This window comes from Schistocerca nitens, unplaced genomic scaffold (assembly GCF_023898315.1).
Source record: "Schistocerca nitens isolate TAMUIC-IGC-003100 unplaced genomic scaffold, iqSchNite1.1 HiC_scaffold_340, whole genome shotgun sequence".
In the NCBI taxonomy this organism is placed as follows: Eukaryota; Metazoa; Arthropoda; class Insecta; order Orthoptera; family Acrididae; genus Schistocerca; species Schistocerca nitens.
Genome location: NW_026045874.1, coordinates 1411721 through 1434363, shown reverse-complemented (window position 1 = coordinate 1434363; position 22643 = coordinate 1411721).

Genomic DNA, 22643 nt, shown 5'->3' with positions numbered 1-22643 from the left:
CACATACATGCTAAATAAGCTATCGCGTTCCCGATAATTTAAAGAACCGTTTACGTTCAACTCCTAAAAGTTCTTGAAATTCTTGTAAAATACTGCAGCGCTTTGCACTGCTAGGTATGTTGGTTGTCACGGACCTTATTAACTCTTCACAGGATCTAGGAAGCTTCTGACATGTCTTGTTTGTAACTGAAGCAGATGAATGGCATATAGAGTTGAGAACAATCAGATTTGGTACAACATTTCTAAGTCCTGTTATGACAGAATTACAGCTTCCCAACATTACAGACCAATTGTCACAAGCCATGCCAATTACATTTGTAATTGGAATGTGCACTCCTCAGAGCTATGAATAGATTTTCTTCCGAGCAGTCTTTGGCATCCAGAGGTTTCGACACCAGAAGTTGGGTTTTCACATACCCATCAACTGGCGACACATATTTCACTAAAACGTATATATGCTTGCTATCTGATATGTCGGTACTCTCGTTCACTAAAATAGAAAATTTCCTTTAGATACTGAAACGTTTTATCAGCAATAGCATTTTTCACTATATTGGCACACTTTATACGACCTCAAGTAACCTCTGAAGCAATTTTGAAGTCAGAGAAAACATCTTTTAACACAGGAACAAGTTGGTCCACTGTTGAAAATGCAACAATATGCTCAGCGAAAAAAGTTGATAATCTCAATTCAGCTGTCTTCACCTTTTCCGTATGTTCGCTTTCATCAAACATTTTCGAAAACAATCAACAATAGTTTTGTTCCTTTGCACAGTTTCAACATGTGTAATGTTTTTAATTCGATAAGCATTTTTTTCGAGTTCGCTCCAACTGCAGGCAACAATAAAGTAACACTGTTTACACCGCGCCTTTCTGTTGTTACCTTCAACGGCATCCAACCAACCTCTAAATCTGTCAGTTTGAAGCCAAGAGTCTTGGAAAGTTTCAGTATGTTTTACCGGATCTCATTCATTGCACCCGAATATCGATTTCTCTGCACTCGATGGGTTGCAGTCTGACATTCCTAAATGTGTGCAAAACAAACCACTCAGAAACAATTCTCTGTCTTTCCAAGCATTAATCCCGACTTGCGGGGTCTGCTGTTTCGCTACATCTTATGCACTTCTCCATGTCGTTGACATCTTCTGGTCTTGAGCCAATAACGTGCATGTCTCCCCTGACGTTGTCAGTCCATCTCTTTGCCGGTCATCCTGGTGGTCTTGTTCCTCCTGGGTTGATGTGGAGCTCTGTTTTTGCAACTGAGTTGTCTTGCTTTCTCATGACGTGGCCGTAACAGCAGAGACGGCTTCTCTCACTAGAGGCTTTATTGAGCTATCTGTCAGACAAAAAGAAGCAGTTACTGGTCTGTGGTGATTTTAATGTAGATTTCTTAAAAGATACGGATAGGAAAATTGAGCGAGAATCTTTGTTTCATTGTTTCAATCTAGTATTTGTTGTAAATTTTCCAACTCATGTGCAGTAGGATAGCAGGTCACTTATCGGTAACATTTTCATAGACAGTGCTCAGGCAGAAACAATTAATGTGTACCCAGTTGTTAATGGGCTATCAGATCATGATGCACAGTTCATGGAAATAACACATATAGCACCTTGCAGGCTTCAGGCAGGTTTATACAAGGCAGGGAGGTGAACAGGGTACAGAGTTTTAAGAGCAGCCTAGAAAAGGTAGAATGGGATGAACTATACACAGAAAATTATGCTAATGCCAAATTCAATTTATTCCACCGTAAATTTGTCTCAATAGTTGAGAGTTGCTTTCCTGAAATCTTATCCAAAAAAGCCATTACAAAGTCAAGTAAGCCATGGATTACTAAGGGAATTAAGATACAACATAAGAGGAAGAATGAAATATATGGACAGGTCAGAATAAGTCAGGATCCGACGTTACTTGCTTTCTACAAAAGATACTGTAATATTTTAAAGAAAGTCATTAAGAAGTCGAGAAGCTTATGTGTTCTGACAGAATTTAATAATGTGGATAATAAGATTAAAACTGTATGGAACATTGTCAAATGGGAGATGGGGCAGCCTCGCAGTGCACAGCATACCATAGCAATAAAGCTAAATTATGATGTTGTGAGTGATATTTCACAAGTTGCAAGTATTTTTAACAATCACTTTCAGATTGTAGCAGCAAAAATAGGTTTAAAGGGTTCAGTTGAAGAAACAAAAAAATGTTAAAAATGTCATTCCCCAGGACTTTAGGCCTTTAGAAATAGCACCAAATCCCCCCCCCCCCCTGAAATTACGGGAATTATAAATATACTGTTAAAAAAGAGCTCATGTGGTGTTGATGGAGGCTCTAACAGACTTTTGAAGTGTTGTTCTAATTCAATAAGTGGAGTCCTTAGTGATATAAGTAATGCTTCGCTAGCACAGGGAAAGTTTCCAGACAGATTGAAATACACAATTGTCAAACCTCTTCATAAGAAAGAGGACAGGAGCGACTTAAATAATTACAGACCAATCTCATTGCTGACTTCATTTTCTAAAATATTCGAAAAGTTATGTATTCAAGAATAGTCTCACATTTAAGTGAAAATAATTTACTCAGCATGTCACAGTTCGGATTCCGGAAGGGTTACTCGACTGACAATGCTATCTACACATTTACCCATCAAACAGTACAAGCCCTAAATAACAAATTATCGCCAGCTGGTATTTTTTGTGATCTTTCCAAGGAATTTGACTGCGTGGATCACGTCACACTCTTAGAAAAACTCAGGTTTTATGGAATTGAAGGCTATACACACAGATGGTTTGAATCGTATTTAACGAACAGAAAGTAAAAAGTCGTGCTGAATAACACAAATAATGTTGGGAGGGTGGTAAATTCTAGTGAGTGGGGAGTTATCACAAAGGGAGTCCCATAGGGTTCAATTATAGGTCCTCTGCTGTTGCTTATTCATCTGAATGACCTCTCACTTAACGTTCAGCGAGCATAACTAGTACTTTTTGCAGATGACATGAGTGTTATAATAAATCCTATTCCAGAAAAAGCAGCTGAAGATATTGTTAAGGATGTGTTTCAAAGAATTATTAAGTGGTTCTCAGAAAATGGCTCTCCCTTAATTTTGATGAACACTCACTATATCCACTTCTGTACACTGAATAGAGTCACACCCACAATTGACGTAGCATATGAACAGGTCTCAGTTAACAGGGTAGATTTATCCAAATTTGATGACAACTTGAACTGGAAGAAGCATATTACTGAGCTTCTCAAACAATTAAGTTCAGCTTCTTTCGCTCTTCGTATAATCGCTAGTCTTGGTAATAAACAGATCAGGCTCCTAACGTACTTTGCATATTTCCACTCAATAATGTGTTATGGAATAGTTTTCTGGGGTAACTCACCACTTAGACATAAACTATTGATTGCACAAAAGAGAGCAGTGAGAATAATTAGTGGCGTTCACCCAAGGACGTCAGGTAGACACCTATTCAAGGAGGTAGGTATTTTAACTGCACCATCAGAGTACATATATTTGCTAATTAAGTTCGTTAAAAATAATCCGTCTCAGTCTGTGAAGAAAAGTGAAGTTTGTACGTACAACACTAGAGGGAAAAATGACCTTTCCTATGCGTTATTGAAGCTGTCAGTTGCTCAAAAAGGAGTACATTATTCAGCAGAAAAAATCTTTGATCATTTGCCCAACAACATAAATTGTCTGGCAAGTAACAGATCAAGTTTTAAATCTATATTAAAATAATTTATTCTGGAAAACTCCTTCTATTCCATGGATGAGGTTCTGTTCCAGAACTGGTAAAAAAAATGTACCTCTAAATGTAGTTGCATGTGGAGAACTAAAAATTTCAGTAATATTAATATTGGCACTATTCATGTGTGTATATAAATCTTGTAATCTGACTTGTTCCACATCATATCGATAAAATAATCGTAAAAATGATCTACAGAACATGACATAACTAAACTACAGTAAACTGTTGGTGATAGGTGCGACACCAAACATATGCCGGACGTCTGTATTTGTTATGTGGTCACATCGAGTCAGCCCCATCGACCATCAAAACATCTTTATCTCCATGCTGTGTAACATTTGCTCCTGTTGTTACGTCATAGAGCGACACTCAGTCCCATACATTGCTGCTGGGCGTACCATGGTCTTATATACTTTTGCCTTTAGATACTGAGGCATCTTTTTATCACAGAGGACTCCATTGACCTGTCTCCACTTAAGCCAACCTGCATTCACCCTCATCCGAGTATGAAGAGATGTGTCGCAGTCTGAGGTGACGACAGGCCCTAGGTACTTACAATGCATGGTCTTCTGCAGGTCTTCTTCGCCGATACTTATGGTGCTTCCGGTTTGGGACCCGCATTATAGGTACACTGTATTTGGACATTGAGGTGCAGTCCTTTTTCAGCCAGTTTTTCCTTCCATGTTTGAACTTGGTGCTGGAGTTCAGGGCACGCTTGGGCAACAAGTACCACATCAACATCATAAAGAAGTGTCCAGGGATGTGAAGTCTGTATGTCAGCTGTTGCCATATCCATGCAAAGGATGAATAGCAATGGTGGAAGGGCAGAACCCTGATGAACACCCACAGTGATATCGAAGGGCGGAGCAATTCCAGCAGGACTCCGAACAACACTAGTGGAATTATGGTACAAAAGTTGCACCCAGCTCACATACTCTTCAGGGACGCCATAGCAGCGAAGAGCTCGCCAAATAAGATCGTGTGGCATACGACCGACAGCCTTTTCTAGGTCTAGAAATGCCATGTGTACACTCTTCTGACTCTCTCTGTGTTTTTTCCATCAAAAGGCGAGTGGCATGGATAGCATCGATGGTGCTGCATCCCTTAACAAATCCACACTGGTTTGGTGACACAGAGACAATACTTCTGAGTCCGCTATCAACTGCGATAGAGGAGTCAAATAGGGTGATAAGTCGAGCGGTCGTTCACGTCTCCTTTTCCCTTCCAGATTGGAACTGTTATGCTAGTTGTCCATGCTTGTGAAAGTTGTTTTTCGACGATGATGCGGTTGAAGAGCGAGGCAAGGAATTCTGAAGCAGGCTCTCCGAGGATTTTCCAGATTTCCGCTGGTAGGTCATTTGAAACAGTTGCTTGTCCATTTTTCATCTTGCTAATGGCAAGCATTACTTCCTCAGGTGTCATTGAGGGGTCGGGTCCTAAGACAGGATTAGGACTAGTAATTGGTGGATGCGTAAACTCTTTGTTGCTGATGTTATCAAATTAATCTGTCCAACTCTGGGGAACAGATTGTCTATCTCTTAGCAGTTTGGCGTCGGCTTCCTTGATGTGCATGACATGTCCAATGTCCTGAGTTGAACGGTGACATGACTTAGCAAGACGGTTGATATTGTTTTCTCCTGATGGTGTGTCAAGCTGGTCATACAGTGTCTGGTAATACTGGTCTTTTGCTGCAGCTATTGCTCTTTTTGCTGCTGATTTCAGGTTGCCATATTTCTGGAGATCAATGTTAAGTCGTGAATTCCACCAAGTCTTGTTCGCCATCTTTTTCTCCTTGACCGCTTGCTTGACTTCATCTGTCCACCACCAGGTTAGTTTATCAATGTATTTTCTTCCAGGTATGTTTTTTCCCAGCGTTTTTTTCGCTGCTTGATGTATTTGTTCCACAATATCTTAACACACATCTTCAACCGACTGATCGGTCTTCATGGAGAAGTTTACCAAGGCTGTCATCAACTCTTTTCGCTGGGTGTTCATTCACCACCACTTAATTCGCTCAGGCCCAGTCTTAGGTTTAGGTTTGGGTTATATAACACACGAATATTGAGGACAAGCAATCGGTGTTGTGGGGCGATGCAGTCATACAAAATTTCTTTGATATCCGTTACCAGCTTCATGTCTTGTTGTCAAACTAGCCAATAATCGATCTGAGTAGCATGTCCTCCACTTGTATAAGTAGCCAGATGTATTGGCCTCTTTTTAAACTATGTGTTGATCACAATATCATGAGCTTCTGCAAAATCAAGTGTCTGACATCCATCATCTTCCCACCCACTATACCCATGTCCTCCATGGCATCGCATATATCCTTCTTTGTGAGCCCCGACATGTCTGTTTAAATCTCCTCCAACAATAATGGACGCATCCCGGGGAACTGCTCGAAGGAGGGCGTCCAGACTGTTCCAAAACTTGTCTTTCTCATACTCAGTGTATCCAGTTTGAGGTGAATAGCAAGATCCAATTTGGGCAGTGATAGCTGTTGAATCAATCTTGATATACATAAGCTTTTCTGACACCCTGATGACACAGGTGACATTGTTACGGAAGTCCTGGTCGTGGACTATTGCTACGCCGTTTCGTGTTCTGGTACCATGATAGATGAGTTTGTAGCCATCTCCGATTTATTTTGCCTTTGAACATTTCCACTTGGTCTCCTGGATGCAGGCAATGTTGACACGTCTGTTTTTAAGCATTTCTGCTTGTTCACGATGTCAGCCGGTCAATGAACCAATATTGAGGGTAGCAAATCTCATTAGTTGCTTAGGCTGAACTGACTTCTTTATCCTACCCCATCCATGAATAGGTGACCCTCGCCCATTTCTCACATCACTCAGGCGCAAGTGGCGCGCTTCGCTTCGGGGGGACACCCTAGCATGCTCTGAATTTAGCAGAGACGTAGCTATAGATTAAAGATTCCTCAACCGACAGGTCGCTTCATCTGTGGCTGAGGGCATTTTATAGCTACTGCCAGCATGTAATTAGGCCACCCCTAAGCTGGAGAACATACTCTGGAGTACAGACACTACGGCTAAATGGTATTTCCCCACTCATTTAATCCCCAGAAAGGAGGGTTGCCTCATCTGCCAGCTTTGACATTCTGAAGTCCTTCTTCTCCACCGTCACTGCCAGTAATGTCTTTACCTGTAACCCTGGGCATGGATTATGCCCCATGGGGTTGGGTCCCTGCCTGAACTCAGCCATCCTATCACTCCAACCTTCTGAAGTTAAGGATGCCCACCCCCACGACGTGGATGTGCCAGACAGGAATTACCCCAGTGGAAGAATAGGGAAGGGGAACCTACCTCCCTGGAGCCGGGTTAATGATTGCGTATGCTGCCACAATCAAAGGCAAACCACTCAGAAACAATTATTACTTAATAAGATCAAGATTTGCATCCAAGACCCCAAGTGACAACCAACAAGTAATAACTTCGTGTAAACTGAACTGAGCAAATTAAACCACTTCAAACAATACCGTATAACAATGTGCTATGTTACAGTTTAACATGCCACTTGACTTATCCACTTGTCTAACTTGCATTTTGAGATGCATTATTTAATCGGAAATTCGACAATGTTTCACAAGTGTCACTCATTCATAAATAAAGCTGCATTTAATTCGTGCATACTAAGGGAAATCTGAACTAACAATAGCTATTATAATGAAAGTGCTGACTGCTGGTTGAACAAATGGCAGTGAACCGGTGTCGTGTAATTACTTTCGTGAGCCGCTTTTAATTTATTTTCGCGGTATGTGACAATCATACCTATAACAATGCACGCGTTTTACTGCTGTGTAAGCAAACCTATCGTACCCATAGTGAGAATGCTGACTGCTGGTTCTACAAATGACAGTTTGTGGGTGCCATGTACTTAACTTCTGTGAAATTTTTATCTTTGCTGTCGTATGTACCATAACCAATTACTACATTAGGTCGCTGTTGTTGTTGTGGTCCTCAGTCCTGATACTGGTTTGATGCAGCTCTCCATGCTGCTCTATCCTGTGCAAGCTTCTTCATCTCCCAGTACCTACTGCAACCTACATCCTTCTGAATCTGCTTAGTGTATTCATCTCTATGTCTCCCCCTGCGATTTTTACCCTCCACGATGCCCTCCAATACTAAATTGGTGATCCATTGATGCCTCAGAACATGTCCTACCAACCGATCCCTTCTTCTGGTCAAGTTGTGCCACAAACTCCTCTTCTCCCCAATCCTATTCAGTACCTCCTCATTAGTTATGTGATCTACCCATCTAATCTTCAGCATTCTTCTGTAGCACCACATTTCGAAAGCTTCTATTCCCTTCTTGTCCAAACTATTTACCGTCCATGTTTCACTTCCATACATGGCTACACTCCATACAAATACTTTCAGAAATGACTTCCTGACACTTAAATCTATACTCGATGTTAACAAATTTCTCTTCTTCAGAAACGCTTTCCTTGCCATTGCCAGTCTACATTTTATATCCTCTCTACTTCGACCATCATCAGTTATTTTGCTCCCCAAATAGCAAAACTCCTTTACTACTTTAAGTGTCTGATTTCCTAATCTAATTCCCTCAGCATCACCCGACTTAATTCGACTACATTCCATTATCCTCGTTTTGCTTTTGTAGATGTTCATCTTATATCCTCCCTTCAAGACACCATCCATTCCGTTCAACTGCTCTTCCAAGTCCTTTGCTGTCTCTGACAAAATTACAATGTCATCGGCAAACCTCAAAGTTTTTGTTTCTTCTCCATGGATTTTAATACCTACTCCGAATTTTTCTTTTGTTTCCTTTACTGCTTGCTCAATATACAGATTGAATAACATCGGGGAGAGGCTACAACCCTGTCTTACTCCCTTCCCAACCGCTGCTTCCCTTTCATGTCCCCCGACTCTTATAACTGCCATCTGGTTTCTGTACAAATTGTAAATAGCCTTTCGCTCCCTGTATTTTACCCCTGCCACCTTTAGACTACTCAAGAGGATGTCGTTATCAGGAGAAAGAAAACTGGCATTCTACGGATCGGAGTGTGGAATGTCAGATCCCTTAATCGGGCAGGTAGGTTAGAAAATTTAAAAAGGGAAATGGATAGGTTAAAGTTAGATATAGTGGGAATTAGTGAAGTTCGGTGGCAGGAGGAACAAGACTTCTGGTCAGGTGACTACAGGGTTATCAACACAAAGTCAAATAGGGGTAATGCAGGAGTAGGTTTAATAATGAATAGGAAAATAGGAATGCGGGTAAGCAACTACAAACAGCATAGTGAACGCATTATTGTGGCCAAGATAGATACGAAGCCCACACCTACTACAGTAGTACAAGTTTATATGCCAACTAGCTCTGCAGATGACGAAGAAATTGAAGAAATGTATGATGAAATAAAAGAAATTATTCAGATAGTGAAGGGAGACGAAAATTTAATAGTCATGGGTGACTGGAATTCAAGTGTAGGAAAAGGGAGAGAAGGAAACGCAGTAGGTGAATATGGATTGGGGCTAAGAAATGAAAGAGGAAGCCGTCTGGTAGAATTTTGCACAGAGCACAACTTAATCATAGCTAACACTTGGTTTAAGAACCATGATAGAAGGTTGTATACATGGAAAAGCCCTGGAGATACTAAAAGGTATCAGATAGATTATATAATGGTAAGACAGAAATTTAGGAACCAGGTTTTAAATTGTAAGACATTTCCAGGGGCAGATGTGGATTCTGACCACAATCTATTGGTTATGAACTGCAGATTAAAACTGAAGAAACTGCAAAAAGGTGGGAATTTAAGGAGATGGGACCTGGATAAACTGAAAGAACCAGAGGTTGTACAGAGTTTCAGGGAGAGCATAAGGGAACAATTGACAGGAATGGGGGAAAGAAATACAGTAGAAGAGGAATGGGTAGCTTTGAGGGATGAAGTAGTGAAGGCAGCAGAGGATCAAATAGGTAAAAAGACGAGGGCTAGTAGAAATCCCTGGGTAACAGAAGAAATATAGAATTTAATTGATGAAAGGAGAAAATATAAAAATGCAGTAAATGAAGCAGGCGGAAAGGAATACAAATGTCTCAAAAATGATATCGACAGAAAGTGCAAAATGGCTAGGCAGGGATGGCTAGAGGACAAATGTAAGGATGTAGAGGCTTTTCTCACTGGGGGTAAGATAGATACTGCCTACAGGAAAATTAAAGAGACATTTGGAGATAAGAGAATCACTTGTATGAACATCAAGAGCTCAGATGGAAACCCAGTTCTAAGCAAAGAAGGGAAAGCAGAAAGGTGGAAGGAGTATATAGAGGGTCTATACAAGGACGATGTACTTGAGGACAATATTATGGAAATGGAAGAGGATGTAGATGAAGATGAAATGGGAGATACGATACTGCGTGAAGAGTTTGACAGAGCACTGAAAGACCTGAGTCGAAGCAAGGCCCCAGGAGTAGACAACATTCCATTGGAACTACTGACGGCCTTGGGAGAGCCAGTCCTGACAAAACTCTACCATCTGGTGAGCAAGATGTATGAAAGAGGTGAAATACCCTCAGAATTCAAGAAGAATATAATAATTCCAATCCCAAAGAAAGCAGGTGTTGACAGATGTGAAAATTACCGGACAATCAGTTTAATAAGCCACAGCTGCAAAATACTAACACGAATTCTTTACAGACGAATGGAAAAACTAGTAGAAGCCGGCCTCGGGGAAGATCAGTTTGGATTCCGTAAAAATACTGGAACACGTGAGGCAATACTGACCTTACGACTTATCATAGAAGAAAGATTAAGGAAAGGCAAACCTACGTTTCTAGCATTTGTAGACTTAGAGAAAGCTTTTGACAATGCTGACTGGAATACATTAGGTCAGAGGCACTAAATAACTCTCCCATATTCATCTCACGTTTTGCAAAAATATCCCTTTGTCACTTACTGAAAAGTATTTATCAAAATATTCCACAACATGGTGCAAATCACACACTGGTAACTACTTCAATGAAGTTCTGAGTGAGATAGAACACTATGGTCGTAGGTCAGTAATCTATGGTGTTAGTGATCTGATACTGGAGAAACTTTGATTTCACTATGTAGTTCAAGAATTTAAATGCAATAAATGTCATCATTTTGTTTACATACAAATAAAAATACATGTGCTAACTTAAATATGTTAAATAAGCTGTTACTATTGCCAATCTGGGTGCAATTTGTTCACTGTACAGCAACAAGCATAACAATATATATTCATCACAAGCACTTCCCTAGACACACACGCGCGCACACACACACACACACACACACACACACACACACACACACACACACACACACACACACACATGCACATCAAATAAGTTCGACATGAGAAACTTTATCCAGTATGTCTTATATCAGAAATGTAAACCTTCTGCAAGACAGTACTTCAATCATGGATGTTCGCAGAAATATCTGTAGAAGTGGTCAAGATTTTAAAAATGCCACATTTTTATATAACTGCCGTAGTGTCTTTGAGAACCGGTCATATGTTCAACGTAAAATTTGCTGTAAAGTACGCCAAACTTACCGTATCTGAAACGTTTCGCAATTATTCACTCAATAATTTTATAAGGTAAATTTCTTTGGTACGAAAAAAAAGCAAAGCATATATACAAAGTACAAACTTTATCACGAATACAGAGGCAACCTTTCTCACTTAAAGATCTGTAACTGCAGAAGGCAACGGAAGCCACTGCATTAAAGACACATAATGTGTAGCCGCAGGACATTGGCCTGTAATTTGAAAAGCCGGCCGAAGTGGCGGTGCGGTTAAAGGTGCTGCAGTCTGGAACCGCAAGACCGCTACGGTCGCAGGTTCGAATCCTGCCTCGGGCATGGATGTTTGTGATGTCCTTAGGTTAGTTAGGTTTAACTAGTTCTAAGTTCTAGGGGACTAATGACCTCAGCAGTTGAGTCCCATAGTGCTCAGAGCCATTTTTTTGTAATTTGAAAAAGTCATTATGATCTCTCGATTGACAAAAGATTCCGGAATAGTCCCCCATTCTGGTCTCTGGGAGCGAACTGCCGAGTGAGAGGTGACCATGAGAAAAAGATTGAATAACCAACGAAACGATAACACTCTACGAGTCGGGGCATGGAACGTCAGAAGTTTGAACGTGGTAGGGAAACCAGAAAAGCTGAAAAGGAAAATCCTAACGCTCAGTCTATATATTGTTAGGGACGAGGACTTCTCGTTGAATGAGTATAGGAAAATACTATAACAGGTGCATATTCGTTATGAATAGGAAGGTGAGGCAGAGAGTGAATTAGTGTGAACAACTGAATGATAAGACTGTTCTCATCAGAATCTGCATTAAACAACACCAGTAACGATACTTTGGGTACACATGCCAACGTCACAAGTGAATGATCAAGAAAAAGAGAAAGTATATGAGGATACTGAATAAGTAATTCTGTATGTAAAGGGTGATGAAAATCTAATAGTCATGGCAGGAGTGAAATCCTGCCATAGGACAAGGAGTAGAAGAAAGTGTTATGGAAGAAGATGGGGCTGTATTAGGAATGAGAAAAGAGAAAGAATAATTGAATTCTGCAATAAATTTCAGCTGGTAATAGCAAATACTCTGTTCAAGAATCACAAGAGGAGGAGGTGTATTTGGAAAAGGAATCTTTCAGTTAGAGTACATCGTGATCAGACAGCGATTCCAAAATCAGATACTTTATTGTAAAGTGTTCCCAGGAGCAGATATACACTCAGATCACGATTTAGAAGTGATCACGAGTAGGCTGAAGTTCGAGAGACTTGTCAGGAAGAATCAGTGCACAATGGAGTGGAAGCATTAAGGAATGAATAGGTACGCTTGAAGATCTCTAAGGCTATAGATACTGCAATAAGGGATAGCTCAACAGACAGCTCCGTTTAAGAGGAATGGACATCTCCAAAAAGGACAATCACAGAAGTTGGCATGAAAAAAATTGGTACAAAGAAGGTAACGACGAAGAAAGCATGAACAACAGAAGAAAAACTTCACTTAATGAAAGAAGGAAGTACAAAAACGTCCAGGAAAATTCAGGACTACAGAAATACATCCAGGAATGAAATAAATGGGAAATGCTGGGAAGCTAAGGCGAAATGGATACACGAAAAAGTGAAGAAATCGAAAAAGAAATTATTATCAGAAGGACTGACTCAGCATGCAGAGAAATAAAAACAACCTTCGGTAAAAGTACAAGCAAGGGCGGTAACATTGAGAGTGCATTGGGAATTCCACTGCTGAATGCAAAGGAGAGACCAGATCGGAAAAAAGCGTACACTGAAGGCTTCTATGGCGGGAAAGACTGTCGACGTGATAGAAGGAGATACAGAAATCGATATAGAAGAGATAGGGGATCCAGTGTTAGAATCAGAAGTTAAAAGGGCTTTGGAACATTTAAGATCAAATAAGGGAGAAGGAATAGATAACAGACCATCAGATTTTATAAAATCGGAAGTGGCTACAAAACGATTGTTCACATTGGTTCAAAAATGGCTCTGAGCACTATGGGACTCAACTTCTGAGGTCATTAGTCCCCTAGAACTTAGAACTAGTTAAACCTAACTAACCTAATGACATCACAAACATCCATGCCCGAGGCAGGATTCGAACCTGCGACCGTTGCGGTCTTGCGGTTCCAGACTGCAGCGCCTTTAACTGCACGGCCACTTCGGCCGGCTTCACATTGGTGTGTAGAAGATATGAGTCTGTCGATGTACTATCCGACTTTCTGAAAAACATCATCCATACAATTACGATGATTGCAACAGCTATCAAGTGCGAGAATTATCGCACATTCAGCTTAACAGCTCATGCATCCAAGTTCCTGACAAGAATAACATACAGAAGTATGGAAAAGGAAACTGAGGATGTGTTAGACGATGCTCAGTATGACTTTAGGAAAGGTAAAGGCACCAGAGAGGCTGTTCTGACGTTGTGGTTGATGATGAGAGCAAGACTAAAAAAACAATCAAGACAAGTTCGTATGATTTGTTGACCATAAAAAAGCGTTTTACACTGTAAAATGGTGCAAGATATTCGAAATTCTAAGAAAACTTGGCGTAAGATTTAGGGAAAGTCGGATAATATACAATATGTACAAGAACCAGGAGGGAATAATAAGAGTGGAAGACCAAAAATGAAGTGATCAGATTAAAAAGAGCGTAAGACAGGCGAAAGGGAATACAAACGATTAAAAAATGAGATTGACAGGAAGGCGAACTGGCTAAGCTGGAATGGCTAGAGGGCAAATGTGAAGATTTACAAGCATATTTCACTAGGAGAAACATAAATAACGCTTATAGGAAAACTAAAATGACATTTGAGAAAAGTGAAGCAGCAGTAGGAATGTCAAGAGCTCAGATGAAAAACCGGTCATAAGTAAAGATGGGAAAGCCGAAAGGTGTAAGGAGTATATAAAGGGTCTATACAGGGGTAATGAAGTTGAAAGCAATATTATAAAAAGGGAAGTGGACCTAAATGATGGTGAGATGGGAGATACGACTCTGTGAGAAGAATTTTACAAAGCTCTGAAATATCTAAGTAACACAAGGTCCCAGGAGTAGACGATAGTCCGTCAAAACTACTGATAGCCTTGGGAGAGCCAGTCATGACAAAACTCTTCCATCTCGTGAGCAAAATGTATGAGACAGATGAAATACCTTCAGACTTCAAGGAGAATGTACTAATTCCAATTCCACAGTACGCAGTTGCTGAAAATTCCATAATATGCAGTTGCTGAAAATTAATGAACAGTCACTTTAATAAGTCATAGTGGCAAAATTCTAACACGAATTCTTTACAGAAGAATGAAAAAACTGGTAGAAGCCAATCTAGGGGAAGATCATTTTGGATTCCATAGAAATGTTGGAACATGAGAGGCAATACTGACCCTATGACTTACCTTTGAAGACAGGTTAAGGAAAGGCAAACCCACATTTATAGCAATTGTGTATTGAGAGAAAGCTTTTGGAGAGTGTTGCCTGGAATAGCCTTTTTGAAATTCTGAAGATAGCAGGGGTAAAATACATGGAGTGGAGCACTATTTACAACCTGTTCAGAAAACAGACAGCAGTTACAGTATTGGGACAAAGCCTAAAGTACCGTTATCCAAGATGGCGGTGATGACCTCATCCAAAATGTCGGTAATGATGTTATCTGATGACATCATGCAATATGGCGGTCGTGACGTCATCCAAACCCAAGGTGGTTTCTGGCCCAAAGTACCGTTATCCAAGATAGTGGGAAAGTGCCATGCCCCCTGCCACGCCCCTCTGCCACGCCCTCCCAGGTGGGAAATTCAAATTCCATCAGGACACTGCAACCTCTACTAACCTAAGAAAATGGCGGGAAAGAAAGGTCACCTCCACTAACCTAAGTCACCTGACCGCCACCTCCTCCTACAGATTCGTGCGAAAAGGACTCAGCCTGCACTGGGCTGCTGGAGGGAGGAAGGAGTGTACTTTAATTATTTTGGGACAATTTATTTAGGGATGAAGAATATGTATCACAATGATACAGAACACATGCTCTGACAAGCCACACAGCATACAGACCTGCAAACTACTCCTCAATAACTCATGTATAATGCTCTACACACGCGCTTGCTAATTGTAAACTGTCAAAATAACGCATTGCACAGCCTACACACATACAAAACCACTCGTAAATAATGCAACAACTCGGAAATTGTCAAAATAATAATCCATCGAAAAGACTCTGCAAGCATGCTTGCTAATCATCAACTGTCAAAATCATGCACCAGTCTTTATTTAAACAATTAGAGACAGCACCACCATCCAGTGTGTTTGCCAGGCGGTCTGCACTCCAACTGACCTAGTACACAGTACCACTACCAGTTCCGTGACGTAATTCAAGTTGGCTGCCATGACATCAGCTGATGACACAAGTACCATTATCCAAGATGGCAGCAAACAGTGTGTTCACCACGAGATCTATATCTAGTACGCAGTACCACCATCAGAGAGCGGTGTCGTTCGTTCAGTGATGTAATCCAAGATGGTGGGGGGAAATGGTGGGAAAACGACTCTGCTTGTGCTGGACGTAAGTTTTTATTTACAGGCATTGTCTCCACTACGAGATCTAGACTCCAACTGACCTAGTACACAATACTGCCACCAGAAGGTGCAGTCATCCCTGCTGTGACATAATCCCAGATAGTGGTCTGGAGGGGGAAAATGGCGCGAAAATGACTCACCCTGCGCTGGGCTGCTGGATAGAGTAAGGAAGGAGTGAACTTTACTTATTTTGGAACAATTTATTTAGGGATGGAGTATATTTATCACACTGGTAGAAAACACATGCTGGGGTCACGCCACACAGCCCACATACCTGTAAACTACTCCTAAATAACGCTCTGCAGACACGCAAACAGCTCCTAATTTACCGAGATAATTTCAGTACAGACCTGCAAACTGCTCCTAAATAATGCAGTACACTGATGTGCAGGCACGAAATCGTACACTGTCCAAATAACGCCTAGCACAGCCAACAGACCTGCTCGCAAAATAATGCAACAGACACGCAATCAACACACGCAAGCAAAGCACACCCTGACCACCGGACCGTACAGGAGGTTAGCAGCAGCCCCCGTGAAATGAAGCAGCCATCAGCTGTCAAACCACACACAGATGCCAGTTAGGGTCCTGCACGCATGAGGCAGCTACATCCCTTTCATACTTGGTACCTGAGAAATTCCTCTGGAAATACGTGTTCACCTAGACACAGGCTGCTTTCCCCCTAGCGATCGTAACAGAACATACGAGCTGCAGTCAGCCGTGCATACCTGCCCTGTCATTGCTGACACCTCACTGTGAAATGTCCACATCGTGAGTCGGCATCTAAAACATTGTCAGTCTTATACTGATGTCACACGACTATGTGAAAATAATAATCGAGTTGACCTCGCGGAAATTTTATAGTGTCCCAGAAATAGTTAAACACTTGCTTTCTTGATGTCTCAGCTTGCATGGACGGAAATTCTTGCCCTAGCAGAACCTGTTTACGAAAATAGTGCAGAATAACGTCGAATGCAGTCTTCCTCGCAGACCTAATGTGGTACTCCGTTCAGTACGTGTTACCCTTCCTGCTTTCAACAAACACACAAACATTCCCTCCGCTATGTAGAGGCTCCTATATCCTAGCACAAGCGATGTGAATGAATCGAGAGTCGTGATTGGTTCTTATCGAATTTACCCGCCAAATTACTGATGCCCCGGTATTTTACACAGACTGACATATCTCACAAACTACCATGCATGTCGTCGAATATGGAAAGACTCTTACTCGTTTACACTGGTCTCCCACTGAGGACATGAGCTTGAATATTAGAACATGAAACCGACCTGTGACCCATCAGTATATCACAGCGTACGCTACATAATGTCAAATATGGAAAGACTCCAACTCAATTACACTGCTCTTCCACTAAGGACAGGAGCTTGGATATTAGTGTGTGAAACCGATCTCCAACCCAGCAATAACACTGTGTACTGTGTCAATGTAGTAAACATACAATTCGTATCCCCTGCCAAACAAAATCATCCCTTGTACATCATTCGCACATATACCGAAAGGCAGGCGGTACTGCATATACATTCCTCACAGCACTAGATGTTTTTCCGCTGCCGACGATCACAAGTCATCCACCCCCAACTCGCAACCAGAGCACCCTGAGTGGACTGAAGTCGCTCTCAGAACTGTTCTACAAATTCGGGCTCGTTTCCCCTCGGCACAAACACGTTACTGTTTCTGGTCCAGACCTGATTCCTTGCTTGCTCGCTTTTCTACACACACCTCCAGACTCGGGTATTACAAGAACTCATGTATTTTTTTGCGTGGTTCGACATAATATTATACCACTTTCGCGGTATTTCTCGATGTTAAACACTAGGCAGCATCCTACCGACATAATTCCCAAGATATAGACTGGAAATTATTTCTCTACAAACCTTAAACTTTAGCTAGGTGGGGTGTGCTGTAAACCACTGACTAACTAGAAACTTGTCACATATGCGAAAACATTTACTCGGCAACTCGAAACAAATAGAGGAAACTGATATTTCCACTCTCGAATACCGATGTTGGTGATGTAGTAGATCCCAAATCATCCCTATAATTTTCAAGGTTAACTAAAGGGGTTCTCATGTCTAGAGAACAAGTAAATGTGTCTTCCAAACACTAGATGCACACACAACGAAAGATCTTCTCCCAAATAAATAAATGTGCGACATGTGCAGAAGCAGTCAACTGAACAAATTACATGGGAGGGAACAACTATCCAGTGCAAACGCATCTCCATATTCAATTTTCTCAAATTTCCACGCAATCACGAAAGCTATCCAACACATACTAAGTATTAGTTCGCTATTCAGTGGTCTAGAGGACAACATGGTTAATTCATCTACATTCCTACACTCCAACAGGCATCTTCAGTCTGACAGCTTCTACCGGTAATGGGAAATGTGAATCTCTCCAGCATAGGTCACCGGCGCTGCAGGCCAAGAACGCACAGGTAGAATGTTTATCCAAAGAAATCGGTCACATATATATTACACCCCTGTACTTACAACTAAATGTTACGATTACAGTCTCAGTTTAACGACATTCGACAATGAGTGAAGTATCGGAAATACACTCTGTTGACGGCTGTGGCTCTGGAAATAGAAATATCAGTACCACTCTTATGACTTGACATACTTTTCCCATGCTATCACAGTACCCCACATCAAATCCATACCTTCCTTACGGCTGGACATAGTCATTTCCTTTGCACAAACACACACTTTGTAGGCCTGATGCTCAACACGTACCTATCACACACATCCTACTATTAAGTGTAATACTTCGTCAATAGCTGATTGATGTCCATACAAAATAATACTGAGAGAAAATCAATCACGAGTGGACTTGTCTCATAAGTTTTTCATGCGAGTGCCACCATCGTGTCCTAGAAAGAGAGATGTAATCGGTCATGTAATGTCCTACTCATGAAGACATAGTGCCCACCAGGCAAGTCGTCCTGTTGGATCCTTAAACCTATCAACCAACAAAGTGCATGATGGTCTGTAACAACTGTGAATGGCCTTCCATAGAGATACTGTCGAAATTTGCACATGGCCCAGATCACAGCAAGAAATTCTGTTTATGTAGTTGAGTAGTCCTAGAAGCACAGGCTATAACCTTCTCTTTTCCATCCGAAATTTGCACCAGAACAGCACTGAGCCCATACCACTGGCATCTGTGAGTAGTTCTGTAGGTGCTCTCTCATCATACAAACCAAGTACAGGGTCAGTTGTCAGAGCTTCTCGCAGCACAGCAAAAGAATCTTGTTGAGCACCACTCCAGATAAATTTAGCATTGGCTTTTAACAACACTTGGAGTGGCCTGGCTTTCATACAAAAGTCTTTGATAAAACGACAGTAATAAGAACATAATCTGAGGAAGCTTCTCATATCTCTAATGCATTTAGGAATAGGAAATTCCGTTATAGATCTCGTTTTCTGGGTCTGGCCTCACACCTTCGTTTGACACAAGGTGTCCAAGGATCTTGATTTCTTTTGATCCAAAGAGACATTTTCTTGGATTAAGTTTCGATCCGCCTTGTTGGAGACACTTAAGAACACCCCTCAGTCTTTTTATATGTTCCTCAAATGTCTCTGACAACACTACAACGTCATCTAAATAACAGACACATCGTCCACTTCAGGTGACGTAGAGGATTATCCATCATCCATTCAAAAGTTGCTGGTGCATTACACAAACTGAACAGGATTACCTTAAACCCATACAGGCCCTTAGGGGTGATGAATGCAGTTTTCTCACTATCAGTCTCACCTACTTGCCAGTGTCCCGAGTACAAGTCCATGGTTGAGAAAAACTTAGGTAAAGGTCTTTATTAAGCATCCTGTAATCAACACAAAAGTGCCAACTGCAATCCTTCTCCATGATGAGGACCATTGGTGACGATCATGGGCTCTGCGAAGGTTGAATGCTGTCATTCTTCATCATTTTCTCTATCTCGTCATGAATTATTCGACATTCCGTTGCTGACACACGGTATGCTCTTATAAAAATAAATGGTCTTGTTTGTATCTGAACTTTACACACACAGAAGAGAGATAACAAATGGTTCAAATGGCTCTGAGCACTATGGGACTTAACATGTGTGGTCATCAGTACCCTAGAACTTAGAACTACTTAAACCAAACTAACCTAAGGACATCACACACATCCATGCCCAAGGCAGGATGCGAACCTGCGACCACAGCGGTCACGCGGTTCCAGACTGAAGCGCCTAGAACCGCATGGCCACACCGGCCAGCAGAGAGATAACAGTACGCAACATTAATTATGTATGATATTTTACAAACTTTGCTTTTTTGTGTGCTTGGGCAAGGCATCTTTGTCCGTTTTGTTAATTATGACCGCGCTCTTGCAGATTCACCTTTTATCTTTAATATCGGACTTCTTATTTCAGATCAGCACCTGAAGACATCAATGGTTCGTGGTGGACGACTATCTTTTCAATTTACGGATCCTTTCTTTGCCAAGACAAGACACTCAACTATCTTACAAATAACTAGTGGCAAAATAAAACATTCATCGATTAGTAATAATTATATTCTGAGATAGAAACATAATTTAAAAATACACTTACATCATGTGACTATGAGTGCCGGTGATTGCAACTCGTGAATAAAATATTGAAATAATACAATATTAAAGGCGGTGTGCCACAAACGTCCGATCTCTACAGGACCTTTCCAGAAAAAGTAACCTATAGTTTCGTCATCTGACGACCGTAATTCTTCCTTTGTTTTCCAGTGGCTGCAGGCAATGCTTGCATAGCCATGGATTTCATTTTTTAATGTATCTTTATTTCAACTTATAAATATGACTTTTTCCTAAATAACCGCTCAGCATGCAAATGTGCCTTTAAACTGCCCCCTGAGTTGCGAGGCGAAAGGTCACACGTGCAGGCGAGCAACTCACTCCAGATCACATTTCATTAATACATTTGCAAATAGAGATACATAACATATACAATATACATGACATATACATAATATTTACATGAAATATGTTTGTCTTTGATTGTGGCGAATTCGCCTTTAGCAGTCTTATGTTGGTATTGCGCTTGTATCAGTTCTATGTTGGCACTGGAGTTGTCGCGCATGCGCATTCACGTGTATTTTAGCAGTTGCGTGGCGGTTGCTTCGTGAAGTTCGTCACACGTCATTTTGTTTATTATTATTTCGTGCGTTCGTGTGTACTGGTGGTCGTTATGACAACATTTACCATCAAGAATTTGGTAATGTGCATTTACATTTGAAACAGGTATAGAAACCTATATTTACAATATGTGCTAACATTAAATTACAAGTTATTTTTGTTCATTGTCTCTTTAACACAGTGTTGTGCTTGTAATGTCTTTTGTTTCAGATATAATGTTCCTCGTTCTACCAGGTAAGAGTGTCCGTCTTTTCCAAGAATGTTGTGCTCACTGAGGACCCGTCCAAAATTCCTCCACCCGTTGAGTGGTCTTCTTCGCGTTGGAAGAAAGTGACCATAGGTACAGTAGGGAACCAGTTCTTGCTATTCAGGTTTGCGGAGATGCAACGCAGTAAATGTCAATTTGCGATGCACTCAAAAGTGTCGGAGCACTTCACTTCACTATCACAGTTTTTTACGTGCTTTGCTTGTTAAGCGATACACAAATGTTCATACGCACGTACACGTGACGTAGTACAAATGTCCACTGACATGTCTTTACACACAATTCATAATACGATTTTTGCATTTACAGTTTGTAAACAAATTCTCAAACACAAATAGTTCATTGTGTCTCTATACATTACATTATACGTTGAATTGTCTCCTTTTCTGTGTGTTGAATGGCACACTAGTTTCTCGTGGTTACAAGTTTAGTGATGTACGGAGAACGTCCACAAATAGTTTCTGGTTATACAGATCACATAACTTTCTCATATGTTCACATTTTACAAGTACAAGTATTGTACATAAGTGAGCATACACTGTTTCAATTTCTCATAAATACAGATAAATGCATGGAAATGTGTTACAGATAAGTTCTTTTACATAGGTTGGTTGGTTGGTTGGTTTGGGGAAGGAGACCAGACAGCGAGGTCATCGGTCTCATCGGATTAGGGAAGGACGGGGAAGAAAGTCGGCCGTGCCCTTTGAAAGGAACCATCCCGGCATTTGCCTGGAGTGATTTAGGGAAATCACGGAAAACCTAAATCAGGATGGCCGGACGCGGGATTGAACCGTCGTCATCCAGAATGCGAGTCCAGTGTCTAACCACTGCTTTTACATAGGTACAAATACATATAAAGATGTTACATTTTGGCTTTTACACAAATATCGCAACATATTTGTCGTGTTGTTTTACAAACACGATTGGTTAAATAAAAATATTTTCAAATAGGTTTACATTAATTTTACCATCATGACAGGTTTAAATTTTGTGTTTTGCGTTGTGCAAATGATGTCACCTGAAATATAAAATGGTTAGACATGACATCTCACACCAGCATTAAGACCAAGCACATTTCTACTAATAGGCAAAAGGCAAAAAGCATGAGCTAACCTAAGACTAAAAAAAAAATACTCGCAACACTAGTGTAAGTGTGCCTCATGAGCATGGCCTTAACTGCTTGTAAGTATGCATGTTCAGTGGTAAAATGTGTATCTATTCGGTTTCTGCATGAAAATGTCAGCTGTAAAATAATTAAGTCTTTTACGTCAATCAGTCGTTAGTAGTTGAATACTGACGGTGCAGATAGTCAATCTCGTAGGCTGAAAATATGTCTTCTTCAGACCTGTTTTAAAATTAA